Raw genomic sequence first — 10,676 nt, 5'->3', positions numbered from 1 at the left:
TAACTGGGTGGATTATTACATAAGTAATTCATGATTCTTACAGGGGGAAAAAAAAATAGAAGATAGACATAGGTAAAAGGCAAAGCGATCACCCATAATTCCACCATCTAAACACAGCCACAGTTGAAACCTGATTCATAGCCTGTCAGATTTTTTGCTATAGATGAAAAAAATATATTTTTTAATTAGAAAATAGTTTTATACCATATGTTTTGTTTTGAAATTACTTTTTCACTTAGCAATATATTCTGAAAAAACACAAACCTGTTTCGTCACTTTTTTTTGTTTCATCACTTTTAATTACTGATTTATATTATCAAATCTCTGTTGCTGAACATTTAATTTGACTCTAATTTTCATGGACTATCCCTTGATATATTCAACACATCTTTATGCACACATTATTTTTTCATTGTAAATTCCTAGAATTACTGTATTTTAAAAATGTACATCATATAATTTTTAATTTATATTGCCAAATTGCTCTCCAGATTACATAATTTACTCACAGCAACTGTGAATGAGAATTGCGGCTTTGAGTTGTCCTTTTTCTACAAAATGTGACAGATCTTTTTTCTTAATAACTTCATAGATTATATTCATTTTTTAATTAAAAATTATTAAGTCAACCTTTAACACTATAAAAATGTGCTAAAATGTTATTGAATATTTAGCCATATTAAACATAACTGGGAAGGTAAATCAGCTGACCATCAAAAGTTTCTTTTGGATTATTTGGGGGTATCACCTACACTACTCTTGGCTACCTTACTGGGTAGTTTGGAGAGAAGTGACTTCATTTTGTAGATAAGGACACTCCCTAGAAAAATAGTAGTATTCTATTACAGTGCCTCTAGAACAATCAATCATAACACTTTCCAATCTTGTTTTACTGGTTAGCAAATTTATAAATGGTTTTGAGTTACTCATTGTGGTGGTCTTTCACTTTGAGGCAGGGCCCTACATCAATGATAACTACTTTTTTCTAAGATAGACAAATGAATATTGTCGCCATTTCATTGTTCTATTTAAATCAAATATTTTTGGAAGCCAATGAAGAAACATCACCCACTATAATTTTGCTGAAGCTACAAACAAATAAACCAAAATCTAGATTTCATTCTGCACAAAAGACCTATTCTTTACTCTGTAAAACACATATCTTGTTTCCATACTCAAGTACTTTAATTCAATCCACACATAGTTTTTGCAAGTCACCTCTAGGCTTGTTTCAGGAAAGTATCAGTCAAGAGAAGAGAAAGCCACTTAAATTTTCAACAACATTAAAAATCAAAAAAAGTAAGTAAACGTGAATTTATATTTTGCTCCTACAGGAAAACTGGGTCACTTCAGGGATGTGACCTATACAACTGCCAGCCTGCAATTTTCTAAGACTATAATACTTATAAGACCATGAGTTATTTTCCTTAAAATCTGAACTTTCTAAATAGATTCTAATTCACCTTACACTGATATAATTCAGAAGATTTATTTGTTAATTATCATACTGAGATGGAAGTAGTAATCTGATAAGAATGTTTTGTGCAATACATTCATTAATTACATATCATAATTAGGACTGTTTTTCAATTGATGTATATTAACATCCAGGGACATGCTAAGCATTGTTGTTAGTGGTGGGAAAACATACATGCTCCTGCAATGACTGGACTGAACAGATTGAGTATCTGTCTTTCTTGGCTGGTGACTTGGCCCTGTAGTACCCAGGTTATTGAAACATTTTAAGTTCATGTGCTCTGGAAAACTGACTTGAGCTAAAATATTTCAGTTGTTTTGAAAGCAGTGGTGCCAGTATGATTGTAATCATAATAGTAGACATTGCTCAAATAATTAGAACCAGTGCTTTATCCTAATTGCTCAACTCTCTCCTGAGATGGAGGTAGGCTGGATGACATTTGAGGGGACCAATCACCTATGAGAGTACCTAAAAATTCCAAAACTGGAACGTCCTTCTTTGGGCCTTGGAAATCCGTCAGGCCTCTTGTTTCTACCATGAAAAATTCTGCAGGAGAAGCAGTGCCTTAAACTGCCTTCAGCTCTACCTTCCTTAGGATCAGTTGAGAAAGCTGAAAGTAGTGCTCTCGGGATTGAAATAAGGATAATAAACTGGCAGGGGCAGAGCAGGGAGGAGAGAGGACCAAGTCTGAGGGAAAAAAAATCATTGCTTCATAATTACCTTTTCCAATAGTTTAAGATTTCATCACAGCCTTCTGTTTACTTTCTATTACAGTATTTCTCTCCAAGATATTTATTCATAGCATATCTGTCTTAAGACTCATGAAGTCTTAGAGCTAAAAGGTGTCTTGGAGCTCACATAAACTAAATCCTTCATTTTACTGAGGTGTTCCCTGGCCTGCCTGATGCACACGGCCAGTTATTGAGAGAAATGGGTGGTCCTCAGTCTCCTGAACTCCCACCTAGGCTCTTCCAACAGCACACATGACCTCTTTTTCACTGTTCTCACTTTCAAATCCGATGTTACTTGTAAAGCCTTAAGGAACTACCTCCTTCAAAAAGTATTACCTATGTCTAATTATATAATCTAAGGTCTCTTGTTAACATTATTCAGAAGTCACCTTCGAATTCCTATGCTGAATCTTCCATTTCAATTAAAAATTAAGTTGTTAATAGTCACCAATATAATAACCAGAAAATACTTTTAGGATAAAATGGACCATTTTTGGTCAAAATATCACACTAAAAATGTTAGGATCAGCACTCATAGGGTACAGTCATTTAGATAGCTTAAAAATACTTAAACTTAAAAAAAAATACCTAGAGGTACATTCATTCTAGTTTTAATTCCATTGTGAAGTTTAATACATATCTTGAAATAATCCAAAGATGTGTAAATTATGGTACTTGCTCCCACAAATTTATAAGTCAATAAAGAAGATGTGTATAAAAATACAGAGCAAATAGGTCTAGGATTTCCAAGGAGAAAGAGGGTTCTCTTTGAGGTGAAAAGAAAATGCTTCCTGGCATAGGTAGCATTTATGCTGGGTTTTAAAAAATAAGATTTGGGTAGGAGACACACTGATGTATGGGTCGTTTCCAATAAAGGGAAGAGCCTGGTAATAGGAAATGACAGAGTTTATTTAACAAAAGATGAGTTTTCAAGATGACTGAGTTGTATGATACAAACATGCACAGTGGAAGAAAAGACTCTAGTTAATATTAAAACACTTCATGGAGGGTGTTAAAGGTCAAACTTTGGAGTTCCTTTGTTTTTCTTAATTAGGTGGATATTTCAGGCTTCAGGAAGGTCAGAATACATTTATAGAACCATTCAATCCATTTATAGTCTTCCCCCAGTAGGGTTTGCTTCCTGTTTGTAGCTTCCTTGCTTTATCAATTAGCTAACAACTACCTCATTATGTTTGGGTGGACAAGAATCAAGGAGTCTGCATTCTATTTTGGTGTAGTTGAAAGTTGATCAAACACTTCTGTGGTTTCCTATTATAAATATCCAGAAACTTAGCTAGCAGGGAGGTTTGGTCATCCTTACATAGACAAAAAGATTTGGGAGTTAATAGATTGGATTTCATCATTTAATTGAGCTTCCAATATTTTCCCAAATATTGTTGTAGTTGTCACTTTCACCATTTTAAATAATTTCAATAAAATGTTCCAAATCTAGGATATCTAGAACCTCAGCCTAGAGTCTCATAAGGAACTAACTGTCCTTTCCACTCAATGCCTGAAGACTTTTATGATCTTAATGGAGAGACAGACTTTTCTGAATATTTTCTTGGATCCCAGGGATTTATCTATTCTCCAGAGAGCTGACTGTCAAGGAGTAATCTTTTGTGTGGGTGGTAGAGGACTGGCAAGTACATCTGCATTTTCTCCTCTTTTCTCAGTCACTGATGAAATCTCTGGAACAGCTCACCTCAGTTATTGGCACATGCATTATCTCCATACTAACCCACTGGAAATTCACCCACATACTTTTTTTCCACATTCAGCTTCCTATCAGTCTTAGCTCTACTTCAACATGGGCAGAAACAGCTATGTTCTTCTTTAGAATAGGTCTTAGACTGTGAGCCCCTTTGCTGAACAGGGGAGAACATTAGGTTTTTCTCCACTTCATGGCAATTCTATTCACTCCTCTTCCTCCTAAATCAGTCTTCTTAGCTCACCAGCATATTGTTCTGCCAATGGAGCTAAAACATCTGGGCAGGGGCGGGGGCGGGGGGTTGGGGAAGGGGGAGACTCCCTGTGGAGAACTATGCAAATTGTAGTCTACCTACTTGCTAAAGAAGCCTTTGGCCAATTCAGGTTCAGATAGAATAAACTACTTAGAATAAACTACTTAAGCTATACCTTCAAAAGAGCAGCATTTTCTACCAGGTTCTAATTGTTCTTAATGAAAGTCCATTCCTCAGCATAGATATCTGCTTTCATTTGCTTAGTTTTATATAATTTAATTTAAATGTTGAATATTACAGAATAACAGATAGTATGCTTAAATCCTTCCTGTACCAATTACATTACATATTAAATATCTCGAGTATCAATTAATACAAAGCCCAATACTGAGCAAGTTACAAACTAAATCTGAGATGACTTCTGTATCATGACCTACAGTGAAAAGTGTATATTGTTTCTTCCCTAACCCAATGCTAGAATAATCTAGCCAGTTATTTTCACCTCCAGGGTGCAAAGCAATAACAGTACTTTTTATGGGTATGTAATGTAAACGATTGACAAAATTACCCTGTAATTACTGTGTGGAGTCAAGGTAATTACATAGCAATTGTCCTATAATTATTAGATTTTGTATCTGATTTATAAACTGCAGTATGAATTACATGGTAATTAATACCAGGTCTTCCTGGTATAATTTAGTTATTATTCATTAATTTGTTAGTAAACCAGCATTCACACAGATCAGTGTGTTTCGATAATAGCATCAGTATTTAAACCTCTAAGACTTGGGTATCGGGCTTATGCATTAAATAACTCAAAAAACCAGTGTAAAATTATACATGATTTGACAAAATTAACCAAAGAAGTACTCAAACACGATCCTAGTTCAAATTATAATATTTAAAAAATACAAACCCGTACTCGCCCATACATATATATGTTTATAGTTTATATTTATTTATTTCTGTAAACTACTACCAGTCTACATATATTCCTACAAAGCTGATGAATGTGGAGCATTGCTTACTACAAAACCAATGAGTGACAAAATCCAATCAAACACCACTCAAAATGTTTTCATACAGTTGTCTTCAACTTTGATCACACGTTGTGATCATTTGCAGAGCTTTAAAATACTGATATTTGGATCCACCTCCAGAAAGTCCAATTTAATTGATCTGGGGTAGAGCAAGGGCACTAGGAGCTTTAGAAGCTCCCTAGGTGACTACAATTTATAACCCAGCTGATTTTCATTTGCAGCCCAGGCTGAGCGCCATTGACTTTGAAATATCACTGGACACATGAACTTCTCTTTATGATTTTTTAACCCACAGTGAATGCTTTAGTGAAAGATTTTTTTCATTAATCATGAGTACTTAGTAAGTCCTTCATATGTGAAAACTCACATTTTTCAGTTCTGAGAAATTTTATTAAATGATTTCCTTGATATACATTCCTAATTTTCTTTTTGTCATTCTAAAACTTCTATGTTTGAAATCAGGACTCTCAAATTGATCCCCTAATTTTTCATCATTTTGTTATTTTATACATCCTGGGAGATCTCTTCAACTTTGTCTTCTCTTTTTTTTTTTTCATATTTCTACAAAAAATATTCTCTTATGTTGTTTCTCTGGTTTGTTGTTGTTGATTTTAGTAAGGCTATCCTATTTTTGTTTTATAGATATAATATCTACTTTTATGTATCTGAGAATATAGATTATAGCTATGTTTGTTGTTTTGTGTATTTTTAATTTTTAAATTTTCTTTTACTCTCTGCATTGTTTCTGTGTTCTCAAATTTACTTTTATTCCCTTTGGTTGATTTTGTCACTGTTTTTCATGTTTGGGGCTTTAATGAAATGCACGATGATCCTTAGTTTAATGGAATATTTAGTACTGAGGCACTGAGAAGCTAAATGAAACTTTGTGTGTGAAGGTGGATTATCGATAAATAAGCTCCACTATCGACTGTCAAGGCCTGACATTTTCACTGGGGTCATTCAGATGTCAGTGTCTATGGATCTTTTTTCTAGGGTTGACCAACTTCTGCAGAGAAGAACGCCCCAATCTTCTACCCTGCCAAGGAAGAGATAGTATGTACCTGGCTACAGAATTCTTGGAACTGTGAGGTCTGGGAGATGAAGAAGAGGAACTGTGAGTTCTGACATTTTAGTTACATAAACTTTCACTTTGTTCTCCCTCTTACCATTAAAGCAAATTGCTCCTCCTTGTTATCATGCCAATTGTCCCCAAATCGAGATTCTCATAAGTTCAGTTTCTCTAGAAAAATCTCTTCTTCAACAGGAGTTGGAAAGGTATTGTGGGGATCTAACTACTCCTCGTGCAGCCTTTAAGCACACCTGTTTTCATCTCATCTTTTACCTCTGCTCTCAGGTACCTGGTACCTAGATTTCTTGTGACTTTTTATGTAGTCCTGAAGCAGGAACTGGCTTGTTTCTCATAGACTTACCCCTCTGCAAACTTTTAATTTCAGATTTTTCTGCCTTATTCAAATTTCTGTGTTTCCATCTATAAAGATAGAAAGTGTTTCATCTTTCAAAAATATTGTTTGATTGCCATCTCTCACATTATTTCTGTTTATATGCATTTAAAACCATTTTTACCCCTAAAAGTAGATTTCGAAAGGTATTATCAGACATTCAGTGTGCCACGTTTAATAGAAAGACTTTAGTATTTCAGCCCAGGTCTTGGCAGGGAACAGAAGACAAACTCAAGCTGGATAACTGAAGAGAGGTTAATGAAGTGTCTACTTAGAAAGATATGCTTGAAGGCGGCTTAGTACTCTGCTAATGACAACGTGGAACCATTACCACTCCCTAAGAATAGTGAACAAAAACAGAGAGAAGTTACTAGAACCAAAAGAAAAGCTACATGGAGAGAGCTGTTGCACAAGAGATGTGACCCTATGCTAGATCATCAAAATGGCCACAATCTTTTACTTCTTTCCATATCCATGTCATTTGCAGTTTTGTAGTTCTTTTTACTGAAAGTCAGAGTCCACTTCCCCCACCTCTTGAAAAATGGGCTGATCTTCTGGTTTATTTGCCAATAGAATGTACCAAAATTGAAGATGAGAACGTTTCAAGCAAAGATGAAGCCTCAAGATACCTGGTGTGTTTTAGCTCGGTCTTTTGAAACCCAGTCCAGCTTCCCTGAGAATAACCTTGAGCTAGACTGCTGGATAATAAGACACAAATGTCTCTATCTCCTGTGTTTTCCCACTGACAACTGCCAAATTTTGAAACGAGGCCATCTTAGGCCAGCCAGTACCCAGCCAACCTAAAAACTGACTGCAGATTCAAAAACGAACTGGCTAAGCCACAGGTCCAGACCAGAACTAGCCAACTGTGCCTAGTATAATTTTCCACCCCATAGAATTATGAGCCAAATAAATGGTTTTTTAAATCACTAAGTTGGGGGAAAGTTTTAAATGCAGCAATAGCTGAGCGTTTTAAGCTTTTAATCAAGAGAAGCAACCAATATGTAGTGACAAGGGAGGAAGGAAGTCATAAGAATAAGTATCCTGACCTTACTCTTCCTGTCCATCAGATCACCTGTGAGTGCCTCCTATTCATCCAACTGGAGACTGAGAACCCATTCATATATTTCATATGGAGTCAGCCTTCCAGTGCTCGGAGTAGGATAAAGAAAGTTAGAGCGTGGACCTGGAAGAACAAAATAAATAAAAGAGATTCAGTAAACCCACTCATCTACTTTTCAATTCACAGAATATCTGGAGATGTCTGCAATTACATTGGAGACTCCAAAAAGAATCACAAAACAAAGTTTGGGGACAAAGAGGTTTTAGCTAATAGTGACAGGATATGGATGAGAAGGAGTTTATTCCAAGTACATATATTAACATCAGTACTACTTTCTTGTGTAGACCCAGGCCAAGGATTAATATCTTGTACTGCCTTCTCGACATATATTTATAATAAATTATAAATTATTCATCCAAGGTAGGATCTATTTAAAATACTGCGTCAGGCCTCAATTAAACAAAAATCCAGCTAACCTAAACAAAATTCAAATAAACAGAACAGCAGCCATACTTAGTGTTTAAAGAGAAAAAAAAGTGTGAGAATATTAATCAGTTTGGCTTACATGTGGCTGCAAGCAATAAAAACACCTAAAATAACATGACTTAAATCAAATAGAAGTTTGTTTCTTCCTCTCATAAATGAAGTCCAGAGGTAAGCTGTTCAGAGCTGGGTTGGCCTCTCCATCCAGGCTCATTCCATCTGGTTGCTTTGACATTCTCAACACATGGTTTCTACACTGTGATCCCAATGCCTGTACCACTCACTGCGAGTGAACTCTAGGCAGGAGGAAGGGGAGGAGGAAATAAAGGAAGAGCATACCCGCCCCCTATGGACATGTCTGTTAAGCCATGTATTTCTCTTCTTAATTCCAGTACTTCATAACCTGATGGCCTCTAGCTATAAAGCTAGAAGTGTAAACTTTATTCCACAAGGTCATGTGTCCAGCTGAAAACTTGGAGCCCAATATAAAGGAGAAAAAAGAAAACAGAAAATAGAGAACAACCAGTAAGTAGTCTCTGCCTCAACTTTTATTAACTAATGTTAATTATTCGCCCAAAATTCAATTCCAAGGTCATATTATAATCAATACATAGTCTATTTTGTAGCCTATGTATACTGACTCCAGTAAAGTATTCACTGATGAGCAGATTGATGATTATAAGCCTGTGAACATCCTCAGTTATCAAAGATTTAATCTTTTGTGTGACATTAAATTTCCTAAGGCAGGAATGTGGACAAGAATGATTTAGTGTTGCTTTGTTTTGGTAAGAATGGTTCAACAAGGTCTTCTATTTAACCCACTATAAACATCAGAGATAATTTTGGCTACAGGATATAGAATAGGGGCTTAACCTTTATAGAAATTTATTTTTCTCACACACAAAAAACTAGCAGCATATAGTCCAAGATGTAAGGGTGACTTTATAAAGACATCAGGAACTCAGGGATCTTTCTTTCTTTTTGTCTGCTATCCTCATCCTGTGGCTTCCACCTATGGTGCAAGATATTTACTCAAGTTTCATCTGTCATGTACATATCCAGCTGGCAGGAAATAATAAGAGATGAGGACAGGTGCACGCCTCCTCCTTTAGTGTCATTTCATGGCCAGTGGAGGGTGGCGAGCGTGGGTAGAGGAGGGGGAATATGATTCACCAAGTGTCGATAACTATTAAAGCTGGGTAATAAGTACAAAGAGATTTATTGGTCTCTCTACTTTTGCTAAAAATGTGAAATTTTCCACAATAAAAAAGATAAAGTTAATAAAATAAAATGTAAAACATCAAAAGGATGCCCGTAGAAGCTGCACATGGCTTCTCTTTGCATACCAAGAGCTAAACTTTATCACATACCCACATCTAGCTGCAAGGAAGGCCAGATAATGTAGTCATTGGGTGCATGTGCCCAGTTACAAATAGCTTTATTTTATCACATAGAAAGGGAGCATCAATATTGTGACCACTGACAGCTTCCGTTCTCCTCACAAATGAAATATTATGGGCCCAAAGTTTATAATAAACACCTATGTCTCTTAAACCCTCTGTAAAATGAAGATGGTGGTAACGTCTAGCATGTATATAAAATGATGTCACAACAGCAAAACCAGGGCCGAAGCACCTGACTAGTAGTAACGCTTGATATACATTAATTTCCTTTCTTATCGCTTTTGAAGACCAAATGTCTTTTATGTAAAGATACATAAACATCACTTTGATAACACAAATTATTTCACAAGTATAAAATAGTACTTATGTCTACGGCCATGCCACCCTGAACACGCCCGATCTCGTCTGATTTCAAAAGCTAAGCAGGGTCAGGCCTAGTTAGTACTTGGATGGGAGACCACCTAGGAATACTGGGTGCTGTAGGCTTTAAAAAATTAAAATTAAATTAAATAATTAAAATAAAATAGTACTCATCTTCGGTGAATTAAACGCCTTTATCCAAGAGCAGTCCTGTGCATCAGGGTGTCAATTAAAGCTGAACTTTCACTCATTGTTGGCAATTCTCAAACATCGGTGTGCATGAGAAACTTCGAGGTGCTTTTACAAGGAGATTCTTTGCTCCTATGCTCCATCTACTAAACCAGAACTTTCCCAGGGGGTATCAGGAATCTATATTTTCACAAGTAACTTTAACAAGGAATTCTGAGGCAGTTGGTCTGGGTGGGTTGCCTGTGTCCTAAGGTACTACAAAGATGCCGGTAGAATTAGATTCATTGATCTTCAGGTTTGTATTCCTAGGAATGCACAAACTTTTGTTTACTATATGTTTATTTATTTCCCAGGGAAATTCTAGCACAGCCTTGGGAGAGCAAGTGTAAACACATTACATTGCCCCCGGAGTGCCATCAGCCTCTGCTGAAGCACTGGCCTCCAGACCACACTTTAAGAAACACTGCTTGAAAAACAAAGCACAGCAAAGTTGTTTAACCTGATCT

At 36.0% G+C, this 10,676-nt stretch overlaps 1 pseudogene; it reads left to right on the top strand.

The window, feature by feature from the left end:
* The first annotated feature begins 9,988 nt into the window (after positions 1 to 9,988).
* Positions 9,989 to 10,107, top strand: LOC111729237 (annotated as a pseudogene).
* Positions 10,108 to 10,676: the final 569 nt, after the last annotated feature.

Source organism: Pteropus vampyrus, unplaced genomic scaffold (genome assembly GCF_000151845.1).
Source record: "Pteropus vampyrus isolate Shadow unplaced genomic scaffold, Pvam_2.0 Scaffold8, whole genome shotgun sequence".
NCBI lineage: Eukaryota > Metazoa > Chordata > Mammalia > Chiroptera > Pteropodidae > Pteropus > Pteropus vampyrus.
The sequence above is the reverse complement of the archived record's forward strand: the minus strand, read 5'-3'. Positions and strand labels throughout refer to the sequence as shown.